Raw genomic sequence first — 22,368 nt, 5'->3', positions numbered from 1 at the left:
TGTTGTGTTATAAGTAGACTTCCAAATAAACTTTAATGTGTGTTTTTATTTCCCTCCTTGGATGAAGAGTTAACATGTGATGTGTTATCCCACTCTGAGGGACATTTAGTATTTAATAATTCTGTGATACAGTGGTTGGACTCTGACGTGAGCCGGTGACAAATGTACTTTACCAATGGGTAAGAATACAATCCTTAAATTAACTATATTATCTTTATTTTTCATAATGTTGATCCTAGATGTTATACAAATTACATTACAGCCACAGATGAAAGACAGAAATTTCAATGCTGTCAATCAGTTTATGGTAAAAAGAATCAATGCTGTCAATCAGTTCATGGTATAAAAAATGAGTCAGTTCATGGCATCAATCAATGAGAAACAAAATCAATTCATAATAAAAATCCACTGAGAAGCATCATCAGTAAGTTCATGGTATCCGCCAATTACAAGTCATCACTCAGTTCATGTAGGCTATCAACAGATGAGAAGTACCAGCAATCAATTTACTGATATCAAGCAGTGAGAAATATCATAAATGTATTAAATTAGGCTATTAACCAATAAGAAATATCATCATTCAATTCACGGTCTCAACTAATGATAAATTTCATCAGTCAGTGTATAATATAAATAAGTGAGAAAAGGAATAAGATGAAACTACACCAGTAAAGTAGTCTGATAGCAATACAAGCCTAAACATTACAGTTTTGTCCTGTAGCCTAACCCAAAAGCACCCATGGACGCAGATTAGTCAAGTGGAGAACCAGCAGTAAATCCTTGTTTTTTTCCTCACAACTGTGTTGTAAGTAAAAAGTTCCCATTGATGGCCGGGGCGCTGACCTCCGGAGAGGGTAATCGACCTGTAAATCACACTTGACGGCCGCTGCTGCTCCTCACAGCCAACCTATAAAGGATCAGCCTGGCAATAAAACAGGTTAGTAAATAAAGCTTATTATCTAATACAGCTAGACCATGTGTTTGTGTGCATACTTGTGTATGTGTGTGTTGCTATGTACATCAGTTGTTATATTCAGTAGTGGTTAAGGCAGTGAGAGTTTGGAAGGAGGTGAGAGAGAGAGAGAAGATTTATCACCAACTTATGTTCGATCGTACATCAGACACTATCTCGCCTTAGGAAACAGAAACACATTACTCGCTCGCTTTCCTGTTACACGTCATTTGTCGTTTTTTATTGTATAACAGACAACTACTCTAATTATTTTTACTTTTCATGACAAAATTTGTGTATAGGACTTTTATTTTCCTTTGCAATCATTTTCCAAGGAGATTTGGATCTTAATATATTTGAACTGATAATTAACAATAATTCAAAAAATTGTATCAAGCATTATTTCTTGGTTGTTTTCTCGAGTTTATTGGTTCTGATTGGTTTTCTTGAGTTCTCATGGAAAGTTTATTATTATTATTATTATTATTATTATTATTTCACTTAGTGAGTGTATCTGAGAAACGGTGAAATCAGTGTCATTCATGTAAAGTGTTCTTCATTCATAAACAGGATTTGGCGTCTGAATTAACATGCATTTGACCCTTATTTACGAGGACGGGGCCGGCAACACCGCCCCTTGTAACCTGTCGACTGGAAAGGACTCAGTCCAGGCTGCCGCTCACCCGGAAGATAAATTCGTCAACATAAAAGTACGGTGTGTTCAAAATTCGGTACTTTTTCAAATATAAATTATTGTAATTAAAAATTCTTGTATACTTAGGCCAAGGATAGGTGTTAAAGAGATGCAAATCGAACATAGGAAGACAGCAAAGCTTTGTTTAAGTTCGAACGTCATCAGCAGGGTCGTGTGTGAAGTGTTTTTCCATTCATAAACAGGGGTTGTCGGCTGGATAGCATTTTGCAGTTGTTGTTGAGAGCGGCCTGCAATTATTTTTATTTGCAGTACGTGAGTGAAGCATTTATAGAGGTGCAATATGAACAGAGGACGTGAACGAAGCACCATTCGAGAGAAAGTCTAACGTCATCAATCGAGTCCTGTGTACAAGCTATTGTTTATAAATTTGTTATAAAGACCTGCATCCACATGCATTTCAGACACCGAACGACTCAACCAATTACGTTTGAACTTTCACGAACTAGTGTGCTTCGTTCATTTAACGTGCTCGAATCGCACCTCCTAATGCTTCACCCATGTAGTACGAACGCAAATAATTGTCAACAGAACCAAAACATCTAACCTAACCTATCCTTGGCGTAACTTGATAAAAATTATAATATATAATAAAATTAATATATATTTTAGAAAATACCGTTTTTCATTACATAATATGTTAAAATTAGTGAATGTGTCACAGGAGTTGAGCGGAGCCCGGGAGAGCACAGACAGCGTGGGCTGCTTGTGGAGTTTTTCCTTCAGAAACAAGGCGGCGGCCGCTGGATCAAACAGCACGTCGTCAGTGTCTGGAGTGGCGGGTGCACAGTGCTGCAGCAGGTAAATTAACCAGTTGAATTTATATCTAGAGGGAATATAGGGACTCGTGAACTATCATATGCATTTGTTGTTATGGCGGTGTTTACAGTCGAGCATGCAAACACTTTAGCGTTACTTAGCAAGAAAAGTGTTGTGTGAGGGAAGAAATTTCACGGGCTGACTATACTTCAGGATCAAGTGAAATCCGTGGACAAATGAAATAGGAAGTCACTTATCTGCTTTGGCAATACACGACTATTTCTACAGGCAAGGAGTCGTCCATTAGGCTTTTGTCTATAAAGCTGTTGTCACAATATTAAAATGTGTTTTTAGTTTATGGTATCGTAATCATAATTTCATTGAGACCATATCAGTATTAAATTAAAGTGTTAAACTTCCAAAAACATTTAACTTTGGGAAATTGCCTAGACATGAACAAATTACCCTATACAGTATTAAGTTCAACATTTATAAGAAAAGGTCCACCTTGATATTCGCTATGTTCCTCGGAGTCAAGCAGTTGAGGTGATTGAAATTGAAATCACAAAGGGATGAGGTAGCTCAAGCTATTCTAGCCCCGTTCAGTACATCGTGTTAATACATACATATACACACATCACAAACAATAAACATATTACCAAACATTCTGAGAGATAAACATCTACATTTCCTATTGAGGTGATGTGATTATGTAGGTCGGCTTCGTATTTTTAATATGTTGATTTTGGGTCCGATCCATAGACCGGATGTAACCCAATTTTTTCTTATGTGTAAGACTAACCCGTTACTAGAGTTCTGCTATCCTAAGTGTGTGCTTTTGCTATCTTTCCGTCTGCAGTTAGTGTGACCCTTCTTATAAATCTTTAGTGAGCCTTCTATACCGTGTATCGTCTTACTCGTTAAGGAAAGGTCATGATTAAGTGAGGAAAGTAGACGTCAGCTTCACATTAATACCTTTGTTTAGTGTTCTTTGTCTCAACGTCTCTGTTGACCAACATGCATTCACATTTTGTGCAACAATAAATTTGATTTATTTAATTTGCTAGTTACCATGAGCCTTCTTGGCATTTATAGATTAGTTACGAAACCGTTTGGCGGCAACGGAATTTCAACCGTATCTGGTAAAATTTGAAATCTATCGCAACGAATTAGGCTTGCGGACAACGCCGGCATAAACTTGTTGGGACGAACTAGGCTTGTATTTAGATCTGACACCGCCGCCACCCGGCTCTTACACAGTCAGGGCAGTAATATATATATTATATATATATATATATATATATATATATATATATATATATATATATATATATATATATATATATATATATATATATATATGTCGTACCTAGCTAGTAGCCAGAACGCACTTCTCAGCCTACTATGCAAGGCCCGATTTGCCTAATAAGCCAAGTTTTCATAAATTAATTGTTTTTCGACTACCTAACCTACCTAACCTAACCTAACCTAACTTTTTCGGCTACCTAACCAAACCTAACCTATAAAGATAGGTTAGGTTAGGTTAGGTAGGGTTGGTTAGGTTCGGTCATATATCTACGTTAATTTTAACTCCAATAAAAAAAAATTGACCTCATACATAATTAAATGGGTAGCTTTATCATTTCAAAGGAAAAAAATTAGAAAAAATATATTAATTCAGGAAAACTTGACTTATTAGGCAAATCGGGCCTTGAATAGTAGGCCAAAAGTGAGTTCTGGCTACTAGGTACGACATATATATATATATATATATATATATATATATATATATATATATATATATATATATATATATATATATATATATATATATATATATATATATATATATATATATTTTACAGTAAGTCATCATACATTAATGGTAGGTCTTATCGCTAATACATAATAGTTTGATCAATTGGGATATTACATAGTCATAGGGGAGCTTCTGTTTATTATTAGTCCTCACAATACACTATTTGTTTCTGAATCTCATATGTCGTTCATCTACTTGAAGCGAAATGTGGATACAGTGCAAGGATTTCAGGTAATTTATCCATGGTAATAAGATAGGTTGCCATATCATACAGAGTGAGCTTAGATTTATCTCCTAAATGGCTCAATTTTACTACAATCCAAGATAAAGTGTTCGAGTGTGTGTCCATGTCTTTGTCCACACACTTTACACTTTACCTGCCTCGCATGATCTGTCCTGTTCTTGGATCTCGCACCGCTGGTTGTCACCTCTTCCATATTCCCCTTCCCTCACTTGCTCTATCTCCCGTCCCTCTTATTTCCATCCCACTTCCCTTTCTTCCTTCGGGGTACGGAGGTAACAAGAGATAAATCCTGGTGCCGTTTAATTGGCCAATTTGTCTGGTATTCAAACTCGTTTAACTCCCCCGAGCTCTCGCTAATTACGGAAAAGTCAAGCACTCAACTGAGCCAGCAACTACGACAATCCTAGCTTCGCTTTCGACCCGTGTTCGAGCAAGACTTCTACCATAACCCGAGCGTGACTGCTTCATCTGTTCCCAACATGAGGTTTAGGACCCCAGCAGCACAATGTAAGGGCGTTTGAGAAGTTTTGAACAAAATGGCTGTAAACTCAGATTTGAGGTAGTTGCAATTGTATTGAAAGGTGATAAGAATATTTTAAATTGATTATGTAAGTGATACATCGTAATATTTATGGATACATCTCGCCAATTTTAACTCAAATGTTTATTATAATTTTATACTATAAATAGTATTGTTTATATAGACCATATTATGAGTTGACTGGCCTGTCAGGATGTTACAAAACAGTATACGTCATGTAGCAGTTCCCGTGGCACAGTGGTTAAAGCACTCGCCCTGCACCTCGTTAGCAATTTGGCCTGGGTTCGTATCCTGGCCGGGGAAGATTGACTGGACGCCAATCCTTAGCCTTTGTTCACCAAGCATTGAATAACCTGGCTGTTAAACGATTTAGCGGGTCATATTCTGGGGAAATTAGTATTTAGGACCTGCCCGAAACGCTATCTACGCTAGTGGCTTTACAAGAATGTAAGAACTCTTTAATATATAAATAAATTAAAGGCAACCTCTATGTATGTAGTCAAATCATCTACACTAATCTCTCTCGCATATTTTTATTAGTATTTATGAGCCTGTGCAACTTTTTGTATTTAGGTAATTAGTTGACTGTAGCTCACTGGAGTTAATAGAATAATTGGAGCCCTATTTCTTATTATCCTTTTTCTTTTAGTTTCCGTCTCTTCCGCGACCGCTTGAACTTGAGAGCAAAAAAAATTACTTTGTAGTTGCACTCGCTTGCAAACCACACCCTAATTAAATATTATTTTTGCTGTACTATTTAATTAGCCGTAGCAAGGAGAATGGGGACATTTTTACTGTGAACACACATTTATTGTGTGTTATAAAAGGTCATTACAAAAGCAATATTTTTTTTAACAAATTCAAGAGTGCACAAAATTGTAAAAAATAAATGTCAAGTTAAAAATACGCTCCGTAAAGGGGAAGGAGAAGAATAGGACATGATCACTAGATATAAAATACTAGAATATCGCCAAGGTTGACAGGGACGGACTGGTTGACACAGGAAGGGCCTTGTGCAGGCTAGATGAGTCCCCTCCCCCCCCCCCCCCACCTATGAGGAGACAACCCCAAGCCATTACGACTACATAGCACTTGAGTGGGGTCAGGATAAGGATTTGAGATGGGACGTGGGGGAAAGGAATGAATGGTCGGGGATTGAACGCAGACCTGCAAGAAGCGAGACTGTCAATTTACCGATTGATTGATGAAATTAAGCCACCCAAGAGGTGGCACGGGCATGAATTACCCGTAATGTCGTTGTTGTTGTTGTTATAGATTCAGCTACTCGGAACATGTTCCAAGTAGCACGGGCTATGGTGAGCCCGTAGTGGACTTACCTGGCACAGGAGCGGGGCAAGTAGCACGAGCTATGGTGAGCCCGTAGTGGACTTACCTGGCACAGGAGCGGTGTAAGTAGCACCGTAATGTCAGTGATCTTACCGTCCAAGGGGGAGTTAAAACGGTACACTGTACTTCTACTTCAGAGCCATGATTGTATTCTCCAATAGTAGCCTACACGACGCGGGAGAGACCATTACTTCACGAAATGTATGAAGTAAGGCAACGCGCGTTCTAAATCCGTCAAGTGAACGCAACTCCTGTACAGGCGCAAGCTTTATGCCAACCATAAAGTCGCTACATAAATTTTAGTTAGCAATGCTCTATATAATAAAGGTAGCGGAGGGGACTCCAGATGTACGGTACTGAGCGGACAGTGATGTGGTGCGGATATTTGTCACCAGGCAACCCGTTCTCGCACTTGCTTTTAGTGCATATGTGACATACTAATTGATTGTGAATATTTTAGTTTACCTTGAAAAGCTTCATAGAAAACACCGACCTCACCTAACCTTCTTAGTATGTTAAGATAATTGTAAATACGAAGCAATAAGATGCTTATCTTGTAAATACGAAGCAATAAGATGCTTATCTTAACATACTAAGAAGGTTAGGTGAGGTCGGTGTTTTCTATGAAGCTTTTCAAGGTAAACTAAAATATTCCACAATTCAATTAGTATGTCACATATGCACTTATTAAATAAGCCAATATTGACTATAAGCAAGTGCGAGAACGGGTTGCACCAGCTTCCCTCTACCACACTTCTACACTTTGTTGATTAAGTGACCTTGTTTGATAGTATTAAGAATCGACTCAAATTTAGTGCTGACAAAACTTAGCTTTGAAGCTGCACTATTATTTTTTTTTCATTGATGACAGCCCAAACAATTATTGAATGAGGTACAAATAACCTAGAAAGCTATCTTGCACCTGTTTGTACTGGCAGCCATTGATAACGACCACTCCGGTCATAACGGCCGTTGTCATCATAACGAACCTGCGCTCTGCCGTAATGTTTTGGTTATGGTAAGTACCCATAACAGTTATGATCTTACACGACCGATACAGGAAAAAGTATAAAGTTGGAGCTGGCAGGCGTGTATTGCTTGTTTCTCTTGTGTAATTACCTTAGTGTGGTGTCAGGATAAGAGCTACGCCCTTGGTTTCCCTGCATCACCATTTGGTCCGGGAGACATCTCCCGTCACGCAGGGTGCAGTCGCACCTCCACAGATCTCCAGTATCATCTATTGACACTGGTGATGGCTCAAAAGGGCCACCACTTACGGGCTATTCATGCCCGTGCCACCTTTTGGGTGGCTTAATCTTCATCAATCATCAATCTTTCCCAGCACACTGTTATGCAACGGGAGACATCTCCCGTCCACTACGGGCTCACCATAGCCCGTGCTTCATTGCCCCGCTCCTGTGCCAGGTAAGTTACGGGCTCACCATAGCCCGTGCTTCTTGCCCCGCTTCTTGCCCCTCCAAAAATTAACTCATCGTGACATCAACAATGGACTTGGGATCGACCACATATATAGTTTTTAAATTTTTCAAATGACATGTGGAGAGCTAATTGATATGTTTATCCTGCACACTGCCCCCTCCCCCATCTCCACCCCAACGGACCAGCTTATTCCAGCCATGGGCGCGTGATTCTCCTACACAAGTGTGGAAGTTACTGCGAGACAGACGCCTTAAACCACGCCGGAGAGGATGGCAGTAGTGCTTTAAGGAAATAACCTTGGACCAGTAGATGAGACGCGTCCCGCCTCTTCCACGCACCTTCTCCATTACCTTCTCGGAGAAAATGTAATCTCGTAAAATTGTAAACATCTCAGAAAAGCTTGTTATTGCCAGAGACGTGATGAAATTTATCTTGGATAATAAGATGTATACTAATTAAGCTCTGAATAATTATATACAATATTATATATATATATATATATATATATATATATATATATATATATATATATATATATATATATATAATTATATATATAATATATATATGATGCTATTTTTAAGATGTCATCTCAAGACATTCATGTGCCAAAGCTGTTAATATAGTATAATTATGATTCCGTGTTCTTGAAGTCCTGGAATTTTGGTTTAAAATACTGTCTTTAACCCCTGGTGGGTTCCCAGCAGTGTGTAAACCCCAGTGAGTCTACAGCATTACTTCACAACCGAAAATTCCCCCGTTCGAATCCCGCAGTAGTAGACACTTTAGGGTTACGTTTCCTTTCACCTAATGTCTCGGTTTACTTCTCAGTAAGCAGATACCTGGGAATTAGACGACTGTTGTGGGTTGCATCCTGGGGAAGAACGGAAGTTAGCCTTGAAAGACCTCAGTCACCCTAACAGGCTTCCTTTCTTTGACATTGGGGAAACCAAACAATTGTTGACAGCGACACGGTCAGCAAAACAAACCCTCCAGCAACCCCTCGACTCTCTTGGTAGTTATCTGAGTGTGTCGTGAGTTTAGTTTAGTTCATTTATTATGCACCCCATACCCATTTTGTGGGCGGTAGTGGAAAGGGTTACAGAGGCACATAATGGGCTCAGGGACTGAACCGTACAATTCGTTTAGCTAAGCAAGTTGCGTGACTCCACTCCACGTTATAGACGCCTTGCGTGACTGCTGCCCTGAGTAGCCATTAAACTTCAGCAGAGTAGCTTAGCTAGTGCGCCAAGGCTTTGCACTAGACTAGAGGCGCTAGGCTTGAGGGTAACAGCTCTGTCGAGGCTTGGCAAGACCAAACCTCTCCTCTACTTGAAATCGCTGACTGATGTGTGCACCAATTGCATTACAAACATTTGCCCTTGAAGACTTGCATAGGTTAACGACACGATTTCCATTTAATTCAGTACAGTAGCAGTTTACCAGAGTACCGGAAACTTTATGTATTGACTGTGATTGCAGACAGGGATAAGAATTGTTTAAAACATGAAAGCAAATATCTCGATATAATGAAACTTCGTCTCAGATTAGTCAGTAATTGATCATAGCGAGTGTGCTGAGCAGGAGCGATGCTCAGGCACACCTCGAACACAAGGTTCAAGTTAAACTACGTTTATAGACAATAAAATATATCTCAAAGGCGTAGAGTGGCTTGGGCTATTTATAATTTTCGAACACAAGGTACTGGCAGGTAGTACAGAACCCTGCCTTCCAGTCATGGGTTGTGGAGAGGAGCAAACACTGATAATATTTACAGCATAAACACCTGTGACCCAGGTTTGCTTCCCTGGCAGGTAATGACGACCTGGGCTTCCTTTCTTCTAGCAGAGTGAGACTTTTCGGCAAGTTTCCTTACGCCTGATGCCTCGATTCACTTAGTAGGCACCCCGGTTATCTTATCTTGAGGTTATCTTGAGATGATTTCGGGGCTTTTAGTGTCCCCGCGGCCCGGTCCTCGACCAGGCCTCCACCCCCAGGAAGCAGCCCGTGACAGCTGACTAACTCCCAGGTACCTATTTACTGCTAGGTAACAGGGGCATTCAGGAGTTAACTGTTTAGCCATCCTGGTGAAAGCCAGTCGTTGGTCTAGTGGGAGCTATATAATCATAACAGGCTTCCTGTCACTGAGAATGCGAAATGGACTATAGAGCCCATGTACACCAAGTACATGTAGAATGGTCCGGGTCGCTCCTACTACACTTCCTGACTCTTATTTCGAAGTTAGTTGAGAACTACACCACTCTGTTTCTAGCCCTTATCTTCTCTCATTAACACTCTTCCATAATGCCTTGATGAAATTCTTATCTTTGTGACTGTTATCGTTGATCCAGTAAAGGCAAGCTGATAGTCCATGCGCGCGCCCCAACTGTGACGACCGTGACTGGTGAGCCGAGGTCACTCCAGTGTGTGGAAAAATACTATGCAAATGAACTAAATGAGGAAGAAGTAGAACTCTACTCCATCCGTAGTTTAAAAAGTAGATATGCAATGACACTACCTACAGGACTGTAAGATAGATAATTGGCTGGTAAAGCGGCCAACACACAAAAAACGCGCATTAATAGCACACACACACACACGCACACTTGATTGACAGTTGAGAGGCGGGACCAAAGAGGCAGAGCTCAACCCCCGCAAGCACAACTAGGTAAGTGCACACACACACACACACACACACACACACACCGAAGGCGAGGCTGGCACAGGAAGCCCGCGCACAAGGAGCCTTAGTCGTCGACAATCTACGACCACAATATGCAGACTTACCGTGAATCACAATGACTTTTTTGCGTGTACTTATGCTGGGGACCGTCGCCGGCGGTTACATAAAGCAGCTGCCGCCTTCACTTCCACCAAATTATCTTACGGGGAAAGTCTCCAAATTAATGACTTCATCTCTTCTTCTGTTATGAGCTCAGCAGACAGACTAATTATTATGCCCTCATTAGCTGGCTAAGATAATGAGGTGCCATATATTTTGCTGTTGGAGAAAGAGTATTTCTTATGGTCGGGACGGAGAAAAGAACCAGCGAGTAAGTTGTTCATCACCAATGACCCGCTCGCGGCTAGCACATTAGGTTACCACACGCCCAGGTAGGGTTTAACGAGGTGGTCTTAGCCGCTTAAGAGGTATGTGGTATGATGATGACATACTCGGGGAAGGAGTAATAAGTGTCGGGTTGTTTGGGAGACTGTTGCAGGAGGTGGTGAAACAGTTTCTTGATGGCAGTTTCCTGGACTGGACTAGCGGTGGCAGCATCCTAGCAATCTTCCGGACCAGAGATCGGGCGGAAAGAGCAGACTTTTAGTAGGTATGTATTGTTTATTAAGTGTTTTACCACCTGGAGAGGGGAATATAAGTTTCGCGATGTGCATCTTTGTGTGCGTGAAGAAGGGATGAGGTTAATGTGCTTGGTATCAACGTGTGCGAATCTAATCTAACCTACTTGTTTGGTCTTGATCAGATGTAAGCTGCATGTCGCTGTCTCTCTCCTCCAGCCCGTTATTTTAATTAAATCATGCTCTACTGACGGTGAGGGAGGGGGGACTTAAACTATATTGAATAATATAACGCGAGTCGCTGCACGTCTTCCTCCTCCCTCTCAAGGTAACCCCCTATCCCCTTTCTCCACAACCCCTCCCCGGCCTCTCTAAGTGACACTGACGCCGGCCGCTCGGCCCGTCATGGCGCCCGGCCAAACATCTGGGAATAATCGGCTACTTTACGTCATAACCCGCATCGCGCCTGCCAGCTAGACAGTGATGCTAATGCCTCTACGACTCCTTGGTAACGGAATAGTGCAGAGTCGGGAGTTTTGTCACGATGGGATCATTCATATAAGGTTTGTGTGTGTTGGGAGGGTCGGGGTAAGGGAGGATCTTGGGGCCAGCGAGCCGACGACTGCTTGATGCAGCTGCTCTTCACGTTTCACTGCTTGATCATGTCTAACTTTCAAGCAGTGGATTGTAAACTGCGGGTGTGAGAGGCGGCTGTCGGAGTGTGAGAACGTATTTTGAGAACCAAAAGGGGAGAGGTGTACATAATTTACACATGGAAAATATTAAAGGGACTGGTTCCAAATTTACACACGGAAGTAACTTAGAAGAACTGGAGGAAAAGTGTCAGCAAGTGTGGAAAATATCCCCCATTGAAAAACTAGAAGTGTCATGCATAGCTCTACAATAGGGGTCCCTTAATGTTGATAACGAGAATTTTATCGACAATTAGGGCCTAAGACTTGTCAACATATGCTCATTTTTTATTTATATTTATATAACCGATCTCTCGTGGTGGTCTTTTTCGAACTTGATAAACGCATCCAAGGGGTACCTGATCAGATCACCAATCAGGAGGGCTCATCAGAAACTGGGGTAGTGGCCCCCCACGGCTCCTCTCGCCCCCTGCCCACTGTGATAGTGTAAATATTATCACCACCTCCACCCCCCTCACTATAAAACTAGAAGAGAGCAAACTCCGGCCCCGTAGAGATATCGGTTCTCAAAACTTATGCCATCAGGAGAGATGAAGCAATTTTTCTCACTTTCCTCATTTTTTTTCTTTACATTTTTGGTTTTAATTTCCAGTCCCTTAGTTGGGTCAGAATGTCTCCTGAGTGTTGCATGTATACATATGTATATGCCTAAATATGCACATTAGTCGTGGATCTCTCTCTCTCTCTCAACAAAAGTTATTCAGGAGGACCAAGGAATTACCTCGACTCGTATAACTTGTTAGATGATGAAGTCAAAGATACACACGGGGACTCCGACGTCAGTTTGTGTGTGTTGGAGTCCGATCGTTTCTTATGTACACTTATGGGGATGTTCAAGACACTGACTCAAAAAGGAATTTGTATGTGTTTGTGCATGGGTGCCGAGAGTAACTTGGAGGTATTCCAAAAGTATCATGTTTGGGGGGGGGGGTGTTGGGGAGTACCATGGGAGTGTTGGAGGATGTAGGGGAGCACATGGGTGTACACAGCAGCAGGTACCCCCGGGTGTTTTAATCAGGGACAGGGGTTGTGAAGGAGGAGTGGAAGAGTATGAAAATAGTGAAGACGTTTCGGCCCATCCTTCATTCATCAACCACTTACGAAACCTGTACAGCTTTCCTCAAAGATGTACAGGTTTCGTAAGTGGTTGATGAATTTTCCACTCATCCCCCACCTAGGGGCTACTTATCAAAAGCCTGGTAATATATTATTCTGTGAGGTATTGGCCATAAACATGATAGCGAGTATAATTATCCTCAGTTTTGCGAGTATAATTATCGTTAGTCAGTTTTGTCTATTGCTTCTTCAAGACCTCTGTCACAGTCATTCCTTGGTGTTGTTTCAGTCACATTGCTGCCTTCTCTGTGGCCTTTGTGGCTCGTGGTGGAACAAGTTTCCCGACTTTGTCGGTGACCTCGGCAAAGTATTTCTTTATACATTACAGGAAATATATCAAGGACATTTCCTCAGTGGGAGCCACATCTTCCACGTCTCTGCTCAGACCTCCTTCAACCATGAGGGCCTCAAAGGCCCTGAAGTTGTCTCTGCAAACAGCTTAGCCTCCTGCGATCCCTCTGTCACGCCTTCATTACGGTCCTGGTATACGTTTGACGGGAAGCAGAGATGGGTTTTGGTACTACTGTGGCTGTTTTGTGATGTATTAATGCAGTTCTCGTATTGGGAGCACAGAGTAATGCAACCACGATCCCACGGAACCAGGAGAGAGGTTCTTAGGGCCCAGTTTATCTTAATGTTTCATGTGTGTGTGTGATAAAATCCCACACTTGTGTATTTGTGTATTTTTTTGTAATAATTTAGTCTTTCGCACTTTCCCGAGTGCTTTATCAAGGTCTGGACATGCAGTAAGGACGATAATTGCATCTCGACGACTAATACGGTAATTATCGTGTTAGTTTAAGATTCAGCTACTGGGGAACAAAACGTTTCCAAGTAGCACGGACGATAGTGATCCCGTAACTTACCTGGCACAGGAGCGGTGCTCCTACTGGATCCAGGATCCAGTCCTCTTATCCTTCTGACTATGTCACCTCTATTCCCGACTGCTAGTGTACTTGCGGGGATGATTGATGAAGATTAAGCCACCCAAGAGGTGGCACGGGCATGAATAGCCCGTAAGTGGTGGCCCTTTTGAGCCATTACCAGTATCAAGAGCTGATACTGGAGATCTGTGGCGGTAAGAGGGAGTTGCGGAGATGTCTTCTATGGAATTATGATCAGTTATCCTTTCTGTCATCCTGATATTCTGGGAACCGGAGTTGTTAATAAAGGTGTTCGTCTGGATGCTATCCCTTGTACCTCCCTCCGTAACCTAAGAAGAGCGGCTTTTGGGATTACTTACATTCATCCATTTATTCAGATCGAATTTTAATTCACTTCGAATCATTTTCTTGTAAAACTTTCCTCGGAAGTAAAGCGTTTATCAGCGAAGGTATTCAGAGTATTAATGAGAACCCCTTTTACTGCCCTTAAAGTTTTAATGTTATTACTTTTTTTTAGATTATTTCACACTTCTTAAAATCAATATTGTGATAATTTTCCCAGATATGGTTTGCTACAGCACTAACCATGAATCTACATGCTTTTTTGTGTTCTTCAATTTTGATTTCAAATTTACGCCCCGTTTCCCGTACATAGACTAATATTTATAGGCTTTTTTAAGCCCCGTATGACTCAAGTTGACCTGACGTTTAAAAAGAATGAGTTAAGCTCTGGAAAATAAAATTCCATATAAAATTTTAACTATTTTATCAATATTATTGTAATTGAAAACTCACACCCCAGAAGTGACTCGAACCCATACTGCCAGGAGCAACGCAACTGGTATGTACAGGACGCCTTAATCCACTTGACCATCACGACCGGACAAAAGGAAGTCCGATTAAGGCGTCCTGTACATACCAGTTGCGTTGCTCCTGGCAGTGTGGGTTCGAGTCACTTCTGGGGTGTGAGTTTTCAGTTGCATATCGTCCTGGGGACCATTCAGACTTATTCACATTACTGTAACGCTAGTGTTATTTAACCTGGTACTCTGAATAAACATATGTATAAAATATGTATATTTTGGTCAAATCAAAACATTGAAAAAGGTGAAACAAATCAACCTTTCATACGAAAAGAATTTGGTTCTGAATACATTTTCTCTTGATTGTAAGGAAACAAATTTCGTTGATAAATTGTATGTTTGCTTCTCTCCGAACTAGAGAGCGGTCCCCTGTGTATTGCAAGGTTTCTGTCGTGGCAGCATGCACGAACATCATAGGCTTCAGGCCATGAGTTCTGAGAGGAAGCGCTGTCGCATCGTCTCTCCTGTGAGATGACTAGACTTGAGGGGCAGGAGTAGATTTGTTATACAAGACTGTTATTGATGTTACTAGTGTCGTTACTGTTTCTTGATAGTACAAAAGGCCGCCGCTTTGCTCGAGTGCAGCGTCTACATAAATACTGTGTGCTGGGAAAGGTGGTCGTAGCCTAAGAGTCTCGCTGTGGGCTGTCCACTACCGCCCGTTGGACGGGTATGAGGGGATCGTTGGATGGGTTTTACAGTAGTACTGTCATGAGGAGGAGTCCCATATTTATATCCCATAAATATCACAGGAACTGTAGGTTAATGCGTGATATGAGAGGTTAGACGGGACACCAGATGGAGGCTGGGGGAGCTACCCCCCAGCCACCCCCCCCCACACACACACACACACACACACACACACACACACACACACACACACACACACACACACACACACATATGCACGCACGCACGCGCTGTTGAACCTGTACATCAGTTGATTGACTGTTGAGAGGCGGGACCAAAGAGCTAGAGCTCAATCCCCGCAAGCACAAATAGGTGAGTATACGGGATCGTGATTAGGTGGGTTCCAGGAGTCAATGTTCGATCCTGCAGGCACAAATAGGCGAGTACACCCACATACATCGATTCTTAACTTAAAATATTTAAGATTTACCAATTTGCTGCTACCTAAACTCTCAATTTTAAAAAAATTCTATAAACCTTTAACTTAAAATTTGGCAGTTTCATAAATTGATAACTTTGTTAATTACCAATTAATCATTACTTTTCTCACTTAAATATTTTCACATTAATATTAGCTACTATCCTTTTGTTACAATATTCTAGTATTGTTAATGAACTTTCAAGCTTTTGTACACCTGCGTCCCTGGTCCATACTTGTCTGTTCCTATTGTTTGTATTACGGTAGTGGACCCCATACACATCGTATGGGTGGTAGTGGACCCCATACACATCGTATGGATGGTAGTGGACCCCATACACATCGTATGGATGGTAGTGGACCCCATACACATCGTATGGGTGGTAGTGGACCCCATACACATCGTATGGGTGGTAGTGGACCCCATACACATCGTATGGGTGGTAGTGGACCCCATACACATCGAGTGACTAGTTGTGCATCCTATATCAAACCTGTGGGTGGTAGTGAAGGTTGCTAGTGTTTGACGAAGGCTTAATAAACTGCTTTTACGTAACTTAAAAAAAAATGGAGTATTAACTATTTTAAACTTGACATTCCTAACTTCCTCTCGTCCCCAGGTCCGGCCAACTACAGCCAGACTGCAGAAGGCAACGAGGATCATCTACAACGACGGAATAAAACGATGCACCGTAAATTAATAAGAAACCTGAAATGAATTGGATCAAATATACACTAATGGGTTATCTAATCCTGCCATTGATAAGGCTAGTGCAGCATACACTGTAATTAGGAATAATGCCTTTCAACGCGAAAATGAAGAAAAAGCACCTATTGAGAACTATGCCTCTTCAACGCAGGGAGAGCTAGCTGCCATTATGGCGCTAAGATTCCTTGAACGAAACACTAACGGTGCAATGATTTACAAAGATTCACAAGCAGCTTTATTAAAATTCGGGCAGGAAATCTTGAGATAGTCGCTGAAATCAAGAGTTGAGTACTAATCTATCTGGGGAGATAAGAGTCAAATTCCTATGGATCCCCTCCCATGTTGGAATCTGTGGGAATGAACGAGCAGATGTGCTTGCTGCTGAAGGCGTTGAAAGAGACCATATTGAATTTTTCATACTCAAGACTCTACTACGAATTGGAGGTATTATCAGGCAATATCATTGTGACAAGGTAACTAAGGATAGAACAAATCGGTGAATTTGTATGCTGGTACAATATGGCTCCTGCTGGCAATCCCAATCAATATGGACGAATAGGTGGCCGCTGGAGAGAATCGGTAATAGCAAGAATCAGTTTTGGATAAATTCCTAATCTCCATGGAGATTAGGAATGGAAACAGTTAAGCAGAGGAGTTTCAAAATCTGGTGAGTGATAGACACCGCCTTGACGACTTCTTGAGTGTGAACAGACTGTGTAGCCAAGTCATTAGAAATGTGTAGAATAATAAGTTCCACATTGTATGACTTGGGAAAACACTATTTGTCAAATATAGATACTGTTCTTAAGAGATTGCCCCATTTTGCTCCCTCAAGATAACGTAAGATTTAAAGGGTTGACGTTGAAGTAGATCTTCATTCTACTTTGCTCTGATGAAGACGAATTAGCCGAAAACGCGTTAAGCATTTTCTATTTTTCACATGTGGTTATTCTGCATACTTGGATCAGTGTTTTTGTGATCATTATTGTATATATATATATATATATATATATATATATATATATATATATATATATATATATATATATATATATATATATATATATGGATTAAGGCGTCCTGTACATACCAGTTGCGTTGCTCCTGGCAGTATGGGTTCGAGTCACTACTGGGGTGTGTGAGTTTTCAGTTGCATATAGTCCTGGGGACCATTCAGGCTTGTTCGCATATATATATATATATATATATATATATATATATATATATATATATATATATATATATATATATATATATATATATATATATATATATATATATAATATGAGAGATAGGTATCTATATATATAAGAGCAGATAGATATCTATATATAGCTATATACACCTGTATAGCTATATCTGTAGGTGTGTAGCTGTCTGTGGCTAGTACAGATTCCTGAGCCTACAGGGCTCTATCATATCTACATTTGAAACCGTGTATAGAGTCTGCCTGCACCACATCACTGCCTAATGCATTCCGCTTACTAACTACTCTGAAACTGAAAAAGTTCTATCTAATGTCCCCTGTGGCTCATTTGGGTACTCGGTTTCCACCTGTGTCCCCTTATTCGCGTACCACCAACGGGGTGTGTGTGGCTGCGTGCTTACATATTTCCGTGTGTGTGTGTGTGTGTGTGTGTGTGTGTGTGTGTGCAGGAACAAGTATTGAATGGAGAGAACAGCAGCTGTTCATATGCTGACCCATATGCCATATGCTGGCTAGCTGGAATTTAATGATTTTATTATTTCCTTCCAGAGATGGGGAAGAGATATGCCTCTTCAGAGTGAACACACCGTCATAGGGCTGGACGCTCACCACTCACAGTAGCAAGAACACCTGTTGGGTTGTTCATCCTGTCACTTGTTCCCAGACGCAGCAGCTGTCTCGAGTGAACAGAACGCCAAACAAGAGGGATTATAACATTTATCAACCTCCCCCCTAATCTTACGTTATCTTAGGGTGTAAAATGGGGAGGGGTCTTTTAAGAATAATATCTATATATGACAAATATCTATGTATGAGAAATATCTAAATATGACAAATACCTATATACGACAAATTTCTATAAATGGCAAATTAGTGTTTTCCTAACTCAAGCAATGTGGGGTTTATTTCACTATTCAAATTCCTAATGTCTCTTAGGTGGGCACAGTCTCTCAGTGGTATAGATGGGCACAGTCTCTCAGTGGTATAGATGGGCACAGTCTCTCAGTGGTATAGATGGGCACAGTCTCTCAGTGGTATAGATGGGCACAGTCTCTCAGTGGTGTAGATGGGCACAGTCTCAGTGGTGTAGATGGGGATCATCTCCAGCGTCAACATCCGCTGCTCGACTGTCATTTCCATCCCGGATCTCCATGGGTACTGAAGCCAAGACGACCTGCTCCTGTTACAGAAGATTAGACTATGATGTCTAGCTGAATGCATAGGACACGGATGCCATTACGCACACTCGGTAAAGTTGATGTAGTGAGCCTAGATTCTCTCTTACGTTCATACTGACTGTAATTGCCTTGTAACAGGTTAACTGCTTCGTTTTGTATGTCCTCCTTTCCTCAGTTATCTTGTGACGGTGTTGTCTGAACCGTTCGTCTCTCACAGACTTCAACATGGTGGGGAATTCACAGGAACATGATCATCTCGCTTCTTGCAGGTCGGCGTTCAATCCCCGACCGGCCAAGTGGTTGGGCACTATTCCTTGCCCCCCCCCCCCACCCCGTCCAATCTCCGTTCCTTATCGTGACCCCTTCACAGTGCTATATAGTCGTAATGGCTTGGCGCTTTCTCTGAATAGACTCGTGTTCCTTACACTTGCAATTATCGCTTACCTCAGCAATCTGGAAGCAGCTGAGGTAAGCTTACAGGTAAACTTGCAAGAAGACGCAACCTCCTTGTTCTGCTAGAGTTAACCTACTTCAAATTATCTGTTAGATTAAGGACCTGCCCGAAACGCTGCGCGTACTAGTGGCTTTACAAGAGTGTAAATACTATGCTATGTATTCTCACAAACCCAATGTACCTTCTTGTATATAAATAAATAAATAAATAATAAATATGTGCCTACCCACGGGAGGAAGATCTCTCTACCTTTATTTTCTCCCTCTGTTTTTTCTCTCTCACTCCCTCCTTACATTTCCCTTGCTCTCTTTTTATACACATTCTCTCTCTCTCTCTCTCTCTCTCTCTCTCTCTCTCTCTCTCTCTCTCTCTCTCTCTCTCTCTCTCTCTCTCTCTCTCTCTCTCTCTCTCTCTCTCTCTCTCTCTCTCTCTCTCTCTCTCTCTCTCTCTCTCTCTCTCTCTCTCTCCATCCATCCCTCTATCTCCCCCCCCACTCTCTCTCCCTTACGTCCCTCCCTTTCCTCCCTCTGAGAGAGCGGAATATCCTGATGGATCACAGCAGCTGATCTTGTTTATCTCTGAACAGCTGTGACTCACGGGGCCACGCCAGAGTAGACGTTTGGGGGCGCGCAGGAGCCGACGGCGTCTTAGCGGCTCTGTCGGCGCCGACCAGACAAGCGGCTGGTGTTCTTTTCTTAAGTACCTCCTGCGTCTTGTAGTTCCGATCCTGTTGCTACTGGCAGAGGGTTCACCTGGAGTGTCTCATGATGCAGCTTGTGTGTGCTAGGGCAGGCTATTCATCACATAGTGTGATTAACCATCCTGTGTGGTGGGGGACTTTTTAAGCATCACAGAGCTAGTTCTTGACACATCCTGTATCTCCATCCTTCATATAGTCTTGGGCGGCTGCACTGATGCACATGGACCGAAGTGTGTTAATAGAACCTTATCTTCGGAGCTGTGATGAACCACCATTGTCATAGGAAGCTTGGCCTTCGGTGCTGGTAAGCTTGTGAAACAATATATCGTAAAAGGCCTTTACACCCATATTTACCGAGATACGGCCAACTCAAATATCATACATATCATCGTCTTTTCTCAACATATTATTAAGAAAAATGAATTGAAAAAACATGTAATAATAATAATAATTAGCTGCATAAAAAATGGGTAATAAAAATAAAGTAATTTCTATATTATTCCTTTGCTTAGAGATTATTTTGAATGGTACTTATATGGGCATATGTATGGTACTTATAACTGCATATGTACGGGACTTATAACAGCATATGTATGGTACTTATATGGCCATTTTATGGTCATGTGTATGGTACATATATTGTTACGTGCATGGTACAAATATGGGCACGAGAATGGTACTTTTATGGTCATACGTATAGTACTTAACTCAGCCCGTCCTCGTAAGGTTCCCAACGTCAAGAAAAGGTCAATTTAAGGTGTCCTCTCCTAACCTACCAAAGGACTCAAATCAGAAAACGGGACAGTAGGTCACTTTGGCGACCAGCTTACATTTTCTGCCACACAGCCTTTTGCCTGGAAAGAATCGCAGCCCAGGCGAAATCGTCATTTTTCTCAAAACTCAAAATCAAAACTAGCCATAGAATCGCTTTGAAAATGGTACCATTGTGTTCACCACAGCAATTTACATTTCTTTCTATAAAGGCTTTCTTTGCTAATTTTCAATATTAAGGCCTTTACACCAATATTTACCGAGATACGGCCATCTCAAATATAAAAAATTTCATCGTGTTTTCTCAACATATTATTAAGAAAAATTTGTTGAAAAACATGTAATAATAATAATAACGAGCTGAATAAAAAATGGGTAATGAAAATTAAGTAATTTTTATAATATTCCTTTACTTAGAGAGTATTTTGAATGGTACTTATATGGGCATATAGTATGGTACTTATAACAGCATATGTATGGTACTTATAACAGCAAATGTATGGTGCTTATAACAGCATATGTATGGTACTTATAAGTGCATATGTATGGTACTTATGTGGCATATGTATCGTGCTTATAATGGTATACGTGTGGTACTTATAATAGGAAATATATGGTACTTATAATGGCATATGTGTGGTACTTATAATAGCAAATGTATGGTACCTATAATGGCATATGTATGGTACTTATAAATTCATAAGTACGGTACTTATAAAGACATACGTACGGTTCTTATAAAGACATGTATGATACTTGTAATGGCATATGAATGGTACTTACACGAGCCTATGTATGAAACTTATATGGTCATTTTATGGTCATGTGTATGGTACATATATTGTTACCTGTATGGTACAAATATGGGCACGAGAATGGTACTTTTATGGTCATACGTATAGTACTTAACTCAGCCCGTCCTCGTAAGGTTCCCAACGTCAAGAAAAGGTCAATTTAAGGTGTCCTCTCCTAACCTACCAGAGAACTCAAATCAGAAAACGGGACAGTACGTCACTTCGGCGACCAGCTTACATTTTCTGCCACACAGCCTTTTGCCAGGAAAGAATCGCAGCCCGGGCGAAATCGTCATTTTTCTCAAAACTCAAAATCAAAACTAGCCATAGAATCGCTTTGAAAATGGTACCATTGTGTTTACCACAGCAATTTATATTTCTTTCTGTAAAGGCTTTCTTTGCTAATTTTCAATATTAAGGCCTTTACACCAATATTTACCGAGATACGGCCATTTCAAATATCAAAACTTTCATCATGTTTTCTCAACATATTATTAAGAAAAATTTGTTGAAAAACATGTAATAATAATAATAACGAGCTGAATAAAAAATGGGTAATGAAAATTAAGTAATTTTTAGAATATTCCTTTACTTAGAGAGTATTTTGAATGGTACTTATATGGGCATATGTATGGTACTTATAACAGCATTTGTATGGTACTTATAACAGCATATGTATGGTACTTATAACAGCATATGTATGGTACTTATAACTGCATATGTATGGTACTTATAACTGCATATGTATGGTACTTAT

The 22,368-nt window shown here is 40.9% G+C and overlaps 1 long non-coding RNA gene across 1 annotated transcript; it reads left to right on the top strand.

The window, feature by feature from the left end:
• The first annotated feature begins 2,334 nt into the window (after positions 1-2,334).
• LOC138353111 (uncharacterized) lies at positions 2,335-16,538 on the top strand. The gene is made up of 2 exons (XR_011223055.1): positions 2,335-2,465; positions 16,419-16,538. It is a non-coding gene; the product is annotated as an uncharacterized lncRNA (long non-coding RNA).
• The last annotated feature ends 5,830 nt before the right edge of the window (positions 16,539-22,368 follow it).

Source organism: Procambarus clarkii, chromosome 56, assembly GCF_040958095.1.
Source record: "Procambarus clarkii isolate CNS0578487 chromosome 56, FALCON_Pclarkii_2.0, whole genome shotgun sequence".
NCBI lineage: Eukaryota > Metazoa > Arthropoda > Malacostraca > Decapoda > Cambaridae > Procambarus > Procambarus clarkii.
The sequence above is the reverse complement of the archived record's forward strand: the minus strand, read 5'-3'. Positions and strand labels throughout refer to the sequence as shown.